The 11,683-nt window shown below is 40.5% G+C and overlaps 1 long non-coding RNA gene across 1 annotated transcript in view; it reads right to left on the bottom strand.

Moving 5' to 3' along the window:
- Nucleotides 1-7,859: 7,859 nt before the first annotated feature.
- The window catches only part of LOC129049115 (uncharacterized), a 249,392-nt gene continuing 245,568 nt past the window's right edge, over nt 7,860-11,683 (bottom strand). Inside the window, exon 8 of the long non-coding RNA XR_008511916.2 lies at nt 7,860-8,377. This is a non-coding gene — a long non-coding RNA (uncharacterized LOC129049115). The remainder of the gene's footprint in view (nt 8,378-11,683) is intronic.

Raw genomic sequence — 11,683 nt, 5'->3', positions numbered from 1 at the left:
GGCCTGTCCTCTGTTTCTTTACCAAATGTTCTGTCCCTTCCCTCTCTTCTTCTCTTCTGGAACTCCCAGTATGGGTATGTTGATGCACTTTATGGTGCCCTATAGGTTTCTGAGACTGTTCATTCTTCATCACTCTTTTTTTCTGTCTCAAACTGAAAGATCTCAATTGATCTAGCTTCAAATTCACTGATTATTTCTTCTGCCAGCTCAAATCTGTTGAGCACCTTTAGTAAATTTTTCATTTGAGCTATTTTATTTTCTTCTGCATACTTTCTATTTGGTTATTTTTTATATCTCATTATTGACATTCTCTATTTAGTGGGACCTCATTCTCATACTTTCAATTCTTTAGACATGGTTTCCTTAGTTCTCTGAACATATTTTAAATAGCCAGTTTAAAATCTTTGAGTAGTAAATCCAGCATCTGGACTTCCTCAGGGATAGTTTTAATTGATTGCTTTTTTCCACTGTGCATGGGTCTACTTCCTTGTTTTGTTGTATGCCTTATAACTTTTTGTATTCACCTGGATATTTTAAATAATACAATGTGGCACCTCAGAAATCGGAATCCCCAAGGTTTGTTGTTGCTGTTATTGTTGTTGATTTTGCTAGTGTTGATTGCTGAGGGACTTTCCTTACTTAAGTCAATGAAGTATCTATTTTTTGGTCATGTGTGGCCACTGAATTTTCTGCTCAGTCAGTTTAGTGGTCAGTTCATATATGGACACAGATTTTCTTAAGTTATTTCAACCAATAAACCTTTGACAAGGGGATCTGTGTGCATGTTTGGGCACACCTTCAATACTCAGGCAAGCAATGTACAACCTTGACTTAGTCTTTGCTTTCTGATTGCACAGAGTCTCAAAGTCAGTCAGAGGTGAGATCCTAGAGAGCTTAGGGCCTTCTTAGATCTTCCCTGGACATGCACACAGCCCTGGACATGTACATGGCCCTTCTGGAATATGTTGGAACTTTTCAAATTCCCCTATGGACATCTTATTTCCTAACTTTCCCTTTTAATCACTTTGGTCAGCTTTTTGTTTTTCCCAACTGTTATTGGACTTAGATAGCTTCAATGCTAACATAATTACTGCTCATTATTTTCAACCAACACCCTCATGGAAAAGGCTGCACACATAGAATGAGTTCTGAGACAGGTCAAATAAAGAAAAGCCTTGTGAGTGGGCATTTCCAGAAAACTTCCGGATTGGTCAAATAGTGACAATTTTCTGAGAATGGTTCTTTTGGCCAGCTCCAAACAATTCTGCCTGCTAGGCTGCTGGTTTCCACCTGAGATTACAGAGATGTTGATTTTTCAAGCCTCCCAGCTGGGGAGAAGAGGATGGGAATAGGGCAATTTACAATATTAAAAATCTCACTGTTCTTATTCAGATTTGGCCATTTTTGGGGGGGGGGGATGGGGAGAAAAGGTCTTCAGACTGCTGCAAGCCTTTGATTAATACCCAGAGTTCTATAAAAGTAGATTTTGACCATTTTTTTCCCCTTGGTCTCATTACTTTTATGGAGGGACAGATTTTCCGGGGTTCTTACCCATCCATTCCACTGACATCCTAGGTACATTTTTTTAAAAAGGAAGAAATTAAAACAGATTCAGATCATGGACACTATTAAGAGATTAGAAGTGAAATTTGGGGTAGTGAGAGAACAGCATGAGTGTGTTGGGAACTTGAAGGAAGTCGACATGAGGACTGTAAACCAGCCCTCAGCCCTTCAATGAGCACTATTTTACCAAACACTGTGACATCCTACTCTGCTCCTTTTTTTTCCATTCTTGCATTTCCCTCTCTCTCTCTCTCATCCCTGTCACCTTTCCCCACAGAAAGCCACTCTCTCTTCCTGGACTATGCTTCCTTACTTTTGTACATGCTTCACCCTCTTTCTAGAATTTCCTTCATTCTTTCCATAGTAATTTCATTCATTGCTTAAAATCTCACATACCCTTCTGGAAATCCTTACCCATCTTCCCTATGTGAAAGAAGTTATTTCCTCCTTTGCTTTCCATAAAATATTTTAAAACCTCCTTTAATAAAAAAGTCCTGAAGTAATGTTTCTCAATCTTTAATGTATAAAAGAGCCTCCCAGGATGCTTGTTGAATGTGCAGATTCCTAGGCCACATCCACAGGAATACTGGATTCAGACAGTCTGGGCTAAACTTCATGAATCTGCATTAAAACAAAATATGATTATGATGCAGGTGGTGCATGAATCACATTTTAAGACACAGAATCCTCTAACTGGTTCCCTGTTGAACTTCCTAGCAGAGTAGATATATAATAAGTACTTATTGAATTAAATTTGCAAAATTTTCCCCAAATATCAGTGTTAACATAGTGTCTTATATACATATGGCAAACCAAAAATATTTTGGAATGTATGAAAACCTATATTATATACCCAGGTTAGCCACACTTTACTTATAATCAGAATCACCTGGGGAATGTTTTAAAACTGGTGACTGTACTGTAGTTAGACAACCTTAACAGTGTCTATTCTGTGAGGCCCCACCCCCAGACCTGCTAACCAGGAGCCCACTTCTACATATGTCATCACCAAATCCAGCAGCTGGCCTCTTCCAACAAAAGCACTACATTTTCCTTCTCTTAAATATGTATTGTCTTTAAGAGGTCTGGAGTTATTTGTAATTTGCACCAAATGACTTTTCTTTATTTCCTCATAGCAACATTGTTAATAATAGAAAATAATGGATATGACCCAAATATCCATTGATAGAATGCAAAAACCAGCTGTGGAATATTCACATTATTCATTTTCATACCAGTAAAAATAAAATATAGCTACACACGTCAGCATGGATAAAGCTTAGAATCACTGAAATATTGAGTAAAAAATGCAATTCTTAGAATTTTACATATTGCATATCATTTTCATAAAGCTAGACAAACACCAAATAATATACATTTTGGACATATACAGTAATTCTATGAGCACGGGAATAACAAAATTCCAGATTGCAGTGACCTCTGGGGTAGGACAAATTGCAAACACATGGATGCAAATTATTGGGAATGTTCTAGCCCTGGAGTTGAATGGTTGATTAGCAGTTTTATTATCTTTTAAAACAAATATAATGTACAAGACACATTAAATATTTGAAGGTATAGGCAAATGAAAAAAACAGGAGGAATACAATGTAGGTCCAGACACATCCAGTATGCATGGATTCCCTGTACACACAGTGCTGTCTTCATTATGCATCATCATAGGAACACAGAGGGCTGTGTGGTGGCTAGACCAGGAGGCAGAAGGACCTCAAACTGGAAGAAGGCATTCCTCCCTCTGAGCCTCAGTTTCTCTATACACAAAATAAAGGTGTGAACCCTACCAGGGATGACAAATGGCTGGCACACATATCATAGGTCTCACCTTCATCACCCACTGCAGACCTGGCTAATAGATCACAGCACTTTTTCTCACAGAGTACACAGACAACTTTGGACTCCTCAGCTTGGCACTGCAGGCTGCCAGGGTTGATGGGTCAGCCATGGCACACCAAATGACACCCGCTTGCTGATCCAAAGAGTCCATCCAGTTTGAGTCTGAGAGTTTGGAAGCCCAGCCAGCAGACGTTAGGCACCTAGCTGCCCCCAGGAAGGAGTCCACAGTACCTGGAGTCGGCCCAGGCCAGAGACCCTGACACCTGGAAATGTAAAGCCTCAGCTTCTTCATCACCCACCTCTGCAGCTTCCCATCTCCTGCAGCTGGCCCAGCCCCACTGTCTAGCTATCATTTGCCCAGGTCTCCCTATTCCAACCAGTTGAGTGGACAAGCTCTCGGCAGCCCTATCCTGGTGAACTTTGCCACACTTGAAAACAGTGTGACTAGCGCAGAGGACAGGCAGGGCTCATCGTCACCCTCTAATCCAGGGGGGACCTACAGAAAATGGCCCCATTGTGCGATATAATCTTACACAGCCAGCTGGTCCCCAGGAAGCCAACCCCCACTTATGCTAAGCAGGCAGAACAGACTGCATTCCTTCTACTACCTTTGCAGAGGCAGGCCTCCTACCCTTGCTGCTGAGCTAGTCCTCTTCCCCAAACCTGGTCACCCCAGCTTCCTTTCCCTTATAGCCTCGGCTGAGAAGAATCTTCCCCATTGCTCCTGCCCCAGCGGCCTTCCTCCCCAGTGGGAAGTAATTAACCTTTCCTCTAGATGTTCAGGACATAGAGTTCTGGTTCTCACAGTGTGTGCGAACACCACCTACCACTTTTTACTTGCAAAGGCACTGAAGCAAGAATGCATGGATTCTCAAGAATAAAGATGCCAGAGGTTCACTCTGGTCCCTGCTGTTCCCAGGCTCATCTTCTCTGAAGCCTTGAAAACTTTATTCACCCTGTCTCCTTGCTCTACAACCCCTCACCCCCATCCCATGCCATCCCAGCAAGCTCCCTACCTGGATGATTCTAATTCCCTCTTTAAACCCTCTTAGACATCCCCTCCTCAAGGCAGTCTCCTTTGCCTTCCCTTTGCCCTGCATCACTTATCCTCATTACCTGTTAGAACACACAGTGGGTTCAAATCCTGCTGCTTGCATGTCCGCCTTTCCTTTTATGGGACAGATTTGTGAAAGCAGGGCTCATGACTGACTCACCACATTATCTCCAGCCCTCAGCACAGGACTTGGCCCATAGTGAGGAGGAAGCAGGGCCTCAAAGAAGCCTGAGCTAAATACATGGTCTCTGTCTGATATGGTTTGGCTGTGTCCCCACCCAAATCTCATCCTGACTTCCCACATATTGTGGGAAGGACCCAGTGGAAGGTAATTGAATCATGGGGACAGGTCTTTCCCATGCTGTTCTCATGATAGTGAATAAGTCCCATGAGATCTGATGGTTCTATAAGGGGGCGTTTCCCTGCACAAGTTCTGTCTTTGCCTGCTGCCATCCATGTAAGACATGACTTGCTCCTCCTTGCCTTCCACCGTGATTGTGAGGCTTCCCCAGCCACATGGAACTGTAAGTCCATTAAACCTCTTTCTTTTGTAAATTGCCCAGTCTCGGGTATGTCTTTATCAGCAGCATGAAAACAGACTAATACACTGACTTCATGGAAATTATAGTTTAGTGAAAGACATGATGACAAGGAAAGTGAATTCTAGGTACCTTGTACACAGGCCAGACAATTCTTTCCTGATAATGTCACACTTAAGCTGAGATCTCACTGGTAAGGAAATGTGAACTGGGCAACAACAACAACAACAACAACAAAATGGTGTAAAGAACTTTCCAAAAAAGAGAATAACATAGAGAAACGTCTAAGGTGGGAAGAGCAACTTGTATAACTACTGAACTACTGAAAAGCCAGATAGTCCTCAGCAAGAGATAGGGCAATAAACAAGAGCTCATAGACCACATACATCAATCAGGGCAGGCTAGGTGATGCTGAGTAACAAATGACCCCACATAGCAGGGGTCAACAGTCAGGGGAATTCATCTATCATGCTATATGCCACCATTGCTCTGCTCTGCATCCTCTTGGATCTGGGCTCAGGCTCACTGAGCAGGCTTTATCTGGAATGTCACCTTGGTCACAGCAGTAAGAAAAGAAAAGTGGTTCTTACAGTGCTAGTGTTTACAGTGTGCCCACATCTCCCTCACTTGTCATCCGCTAACCCTTTGCCATGCCTGAGAAAGGCAAGGATGGGCTACAGGACCCTCTGACAAGGAGGGCAGTATGTCCGAAGGCACTGAAGGGGTGAGCAGTATTCCCATTCCACATCATGGTCAAAGTTTTGATGTGTATCTCGTAGGGGCACTGGAAAACAATTGACATTTTCTACTTTTTACCAATCTGTTAGTATTGAGAAGGAAAATAAATTGAAAACAGGCATGAGTGAGTGGATTTGGGGAGAAAAATTAGGCCATTTCAGTTTTCTGGGCAAGAATAAAAGGGTATTACTTTAAGACTAGGATCAGGGCAATGGAAATGGAGAACAGCCAACAGATTTTAAGATATGAGGAGGTAGTGATGTGCAGACAGAAGCAGATGAGAGATGTGGCCCAAAGACAGTGGAAGAAATGCAGCAGACTTGGTTCCTGGTGACTTGCCAGATGCTGACTCTAGTTTTCTGGGAAGTCCAATGACTCCATTCTCATTTTTGAGTTCTCTATGTTCTCCTAATACATCTGTTACATCAGGGGTCTCTGTTCTACCCAAGAGCCACTGCCAATTTCAGTCTGTCTTCCCAATCTGCCTGTCTGCCCCTGCTAGAGTGTCAGCTCCTTGAGGACAGGGATGTCATCAGTCTGGGTGATCCCTGGATCAGCATCTAGTCAGGGCTTGAGAATGTCTCTAACACAGGGAAGTAGGCAGAGCCAGAGGCTGGGAGAGGTGATTCCTGGTGACATCATCCAGCACCCAGGTACAACTAAGGTGAAGTTGGCCCAACATATTATTACCAGCACCAAAGTGGCCATAAAGGTCATCTACAAATATCAGCAGAGCAACTCCAACAGTGTTCATTAATATTTGTAGGTGGCATAGTTTGTATAGTTAGTCTTGTAGTTAGCATTCCTAGTTATAATTTATAGTTAGTGAAGCTAGGAGATCACTATTGCCAGTGACCTATGTGACACGGTTTGGCCTCCAACTCTGCTGATGACAAGACCCTTATTAAGGATTACAAGCTCCTCAAGAAAATCAGCCAAGGCAGCTTCACCAGGGTAAAGTTGGGCCAGAACATTCTCACAGGGACCCAGGTGGCTGTGAATGTCACCTTGAAAGGTCAGCAGAGATCCTCCAGCCTCCAGAGTGTACAGTGAGAGATTGGCATTATGAAGGCTCTAAATCACCCCAATGTCATCAAGCTCTTTCAAGTGATCAACACCATGGACACCTTGTATTTAGTCCTGGAGTCCAATGGCAGTGGAGAGCCCTTTGACTATATCCTAGAACATGGCCCACGAAGGAGAAGAGGCCCAAAGCAAGTTCAGGCAAATTGTATCTGCTGTAAAATACTGCCACCAAAAGAAAATCATCCACAGGGACCCAAAGCCCTAGAACTTCCTTCTACATGCCAACTACAACATAAAAATGGTTGACTTTGGCTTAGGCACAACATTCAGTGATGACCAGAAGCTGGGCACCTTTTTGGAGACTCCATCTTGAGCTGTCCCAGAACTCTACCCCAGTCAAAAATATGATGGCCCCATGGTGGACGTGTGGAGCTTGGACATAATTCTATGCACCATGGTGGCCAGGGTTCTGACATTTGTCAAACAGACCCTTGAGCTAAATTGATTGGTACTATATCTACAGTACAAAACAGTATTAAACAAAACAAATGTTCAAAAACTGGGTACGGTTTTCATTTTTTAAAAAAAGTTCAGAGGTCTTAAAGATTCAGGTTTACTAAAGGCTTTACCTAGAGCTCAATTGACTGATGTTTTCTTAATTGCCTGGAGACTAAACTTATTGATTTAGTTTTCATTGTATTATAATTAATGCAGAAGGAAGATGGAACTGAATAGGAATAAAAATATTACATGAACTCAAAGTATCTAGATTTCAAGGTAATTTTTTTACTAGATACTGATTGAAAATAAAAAAAGAAAAAACCTCACAGGACTAAGAAGCACAAGAAAAGGCCATCTTGCCATACGTGAGGTTCATATATCCCCTGATACAAAATGATAGCTCAGTTGCTAAAAATTTTACTGTTTGTGACTTTGGGGGAAAGCTTTCACCAGTGCAATGATTCAGTCATTTGATTCTTTGGAAAGTGTGTAGATACAAGGCAATGAAATTGGCTAGCTATATTAGGGTACGTTGATACCCTAGAAAAGAATTATGAGAAAGTTAGGAATAAATGTCAGTTAAAAACAGTATATTCAGAACTCATTTATTAAATGCCTCCTATATGCCAGGATTTGTAAGAGACACAGAAAAAAAAAACTTTGGATATGGTCCTTAATTTCAAGGAGTCCGTGTGACATTATACCACCTTAAATTCTCATGAATAACAAAAGATGCATGCTCTTTCCACCTGCTTATACTACTGATTGCTTGAGGAAAATAAGGCATGGAGAAATGAAAGGGCATTTAGACCCATTTCTTGAACAAATTGCTTTACCTATTCTATTTCTAACTTGCAAGGAAAAGTTCTGCACCTGTTTAGGGAGGATCCTTCCAAAACTCCTAGGGTTCTTTTTTTTTTTTTTTTCTCACAGGAAATAACTTTAACCACAGAGAACGTCTGATGCCTATTATTCCCATAACATCCTCTCTGTCCTGGATGGTGGCTATTTTTCCAGTTGTTAATGGATCATCCTGCAGGTTCAGCCGCCTTCCTCCTTCAAATGCCCAGATCTCTTGTGAATGCTTCTTCAGTAATCTCACCTAAAGGACCAAAAGCATTTCAAAATTATGAGCTGGGTGGGGAAGAAAAGAGAGTACCTGCAAATATAATACACTTAAAATAAAAATCATTGGCAACTACTCAGTTAGCAAAAAAGCAAGTTCCTTCCCTCAGTGTCAGATAAAGACATTCTGATAAGCACTGCTGCCGTCTCTTAAACCATCATTTTGCAAATTATTTTCCACCATGCAGAAGGGTCACCTTAGAGAATGACAGCTCTAGACATTATTTCTATTGTTCCAGTTCCTCCTCTGAGGCTCCCACAGCCCCATTCCTCAGCACACACATTGCTTTGGGAGTAGTTACTATTGCCACAGAGATGTCTTTAGATTGTGCTTCAATGTTAGTCAATACAAAAGTGAAATGACCTAGGATTTTGATTCAGTAGGCAAAACACTATGTGTATAAAATACATCTAAAGAGAAAAATTAACAAATTTGCCATCTTTGGATTTTACTTCCTATGGCTAAAAGCCAGATATCAGGCTTCTTTTAATCCTTTTCAAACTCTTTAACTTCAAGCTTTTTCTTGTATACCATCCTGTGTGTGTGTGTACATGTGTGTGTACACCTGACCCATTCCTACTCCTTATTTTTATATTAGTATAAGAACATCAGTAGATCAGTTACTCATCAACCCAAGCTGAATATGTCATCAATTAAAAATAGTTACTGACCATTCTCATATTTCACAATTTTAGTATTCTTCTAACAGGTACCTAGATGTCTATTTAAATCCGAATAGTCAAACAAAAATAATAACAAGATTGTTTTCACAGGACATTGATGTTTGATATAACACACTTGGAGGAATTCTGATTGTTTAATTAAATTGATACTCTCTTGTAATAAGAAATCGACACAACCACTTTGGAAAACTGTTGGCATTATTAACCACTTTGGAAAACTGTTGACATTATTTACTAAAGCTGAAAATACACAGGATTTCCACTCTTGAATAATACCTATATATGTGTGCATATAGATGCACACTACACTCCAAAGAGATGTGCAAAATATTGTTCATTGTGGAATTATCTGTAATGAAATAAAATGGAAACAACTCAATTCTCTATCACCTGGAAAATGGAGAAATAAAATTGTGTATATTCGTATAATAAAGTATTTTATAGCAATAAGAATGAATGAACCAAGCTACATACAACAAGAATATAGCTCATAACCTAATGTTAAGCAAAAAATGTCAGACACAAAGGAATGCATACTGAATGATTCCATTTATATAAATGCCACAAAGAAGCAATCTATTCTATATATTAATCTGTGATGACATACTAATGGCAGTGGCAGTAGAGGAACAAGGATAGTGCCTGAGAGGAAGCACAGGGGGCTCCTTGGATGTTTCATGATGTTGTCTTTCTTGACTGGGTTGTGGTTTAATGGATGTTTACCTTGAGATAACTGATTCAGCTGTACATTCATGTAATATGCATTCTTTCTTCAATAAAAAGTTTTAAAAGAAGTAATGATACATCACCAATATTTCTGATGCACGGAGGAGGCATTATGTGGAAAAGCACCGACAATTCTTGGTTAAAAAGTGACTTGGAAGAGTTAGACTCTGAATGTGAAGTTTTAGGAATATCTTAAGCAATTAATTTTGCTTATATGTTCCTTTTTATTATGCACAAGGAGGATATATGATAAAATTCTCTGTATAAGTAAGCCTTAGAAATCTCCTTTAATAAGTATCAATTTAAAATTCTAAGTGATATGGAAGTATAGTGACAGGTTTTTTTCTTAGTGGTACATAAAATAATGGTACATTTTACTATCAATGGTTTCTTAGATTCGATGGTATATAATATAAAAGTTATTGTTTATAAATTTAATTTATCCAACAAAAGGATTCAGATGGCAGTGAAATTAGGAAGTTGGCATAATCATAAAGAAACGTTGAAGCACTGGCCATGTAAATGCGAAGCTGAGTCAATGTAAGCAACAGTAGTACTAAGCTCAGCAAGTGTTAACTTGTACAGTGATTACGCAGAGTAACAGTTAAGCATAAAATCCAAGTAAAGAAAGAAGGAATTTAGAAGATGGATTAAATGAGAGCTGCATATCTGCTGTGGTTTTTAAAATTTCTGGTTAGCCCAGGGAAATTATTCAGCTTAGGTCCACCAACTTGGGCTAATTGCAATTACAGTTATAAGAATGAACCAAATATCTGCATCTTCCTAACTCCCACTTTTACTTTGTTTCTAAGTTGCCTGTGTACTTGTGTTATCTCCCCCACTAGACCATGACACCCTAAGGACAGGAATAGTCATATTTCTCTTGCATCCTCTATAGCATCCAGGTAGTGCTAAAAATATAATAGACAATTAGTAATCCCCCCAAAAAAACCTCTGCATTATAATGTCTCAGTTCAAGTATGATCCAAGCATGTTTTGTCAAAGACATCAAGAGGAACCTCAAGCGCTCCGAATGCTAGTTCATCTTCACTGACTGTCAGCACCAGAATTAACCTATCTTCCCAGTTTATACGCATGTTTGGGGTTAAGACGCAGTTGTAATTCATGTTTCATAGACTCAACTGCTAATGTAGAAGTTTCCGGCTCCTACAAAATCCCCACCACCCTACAAATATTTCTGGGTACCTCCAGTAGATGGCTCACCTATACTTAGTAACAAATCCACTCCTGGTGTCTGCTACTGCCACTCTCCTGTCTTTTCTACCAGTGCATCTTCCAGCCAACACCATGCTCAATGGGTACTTCTCTCTCCCACCAGAGAGGAGATAGCTGCATTTTACAGTGTTCTCTTGGAAAAGAGGTGGGTAATCGCCTTGCCTCCTTTGGGGTCATAATCTGTTAAAGAACTATTCAGGCCAAGCTGCCGGTGCACTAATGTCTTAAATTTAGAGAAATAGCCCTTCCAGTCTTTACTTTGTTCTCTCTTCCCAACAGTATTGAAGTATTCATGTTGTGGGGGCTGGGCTTGGAGATAAATCGCAACAATACACTCAGTGAGATCACAAAAACTGCCTCTCCCTTTGGAAGAGGCTCAATAGAGCCTCTGAAAAAGGCCCCTTTGGAATGTGGTAACAAAACCTTTCTTTGGGTCACCAAACTGTCACCTAAATTTGTTATATGAATATCCTTAAATATACAGCTGATTGGGGCACTAGACTTTAAACCAGCAATTATTGACTTGGATATTGTGTTTAATGTGTAAAAACAACTGCCTTTTGTTTCTATAGATTTCAAGTCCTGGCAGGTTCCTCGGGCCAGGGTGGCCCAGCCTACAAATGCCTGGCTCCTGAAC

This window comes from Pongo abelii, chromosome 10, assembly GCF_028885655.2.
Source record: "Pongo abelii isolate AG06213 chromosome 10, NHGRI_mPonAbe1-v2.0_pri, whole genome shotgun sequence".
NCBI lineage: Eukaryota > Metazoa > Chordata > Mammalia > Primates > Hominidae > Pongo > Pongo abelii.
This window is presented reverse-complemented; position numbering and strand designations above follow the sequence as displayed.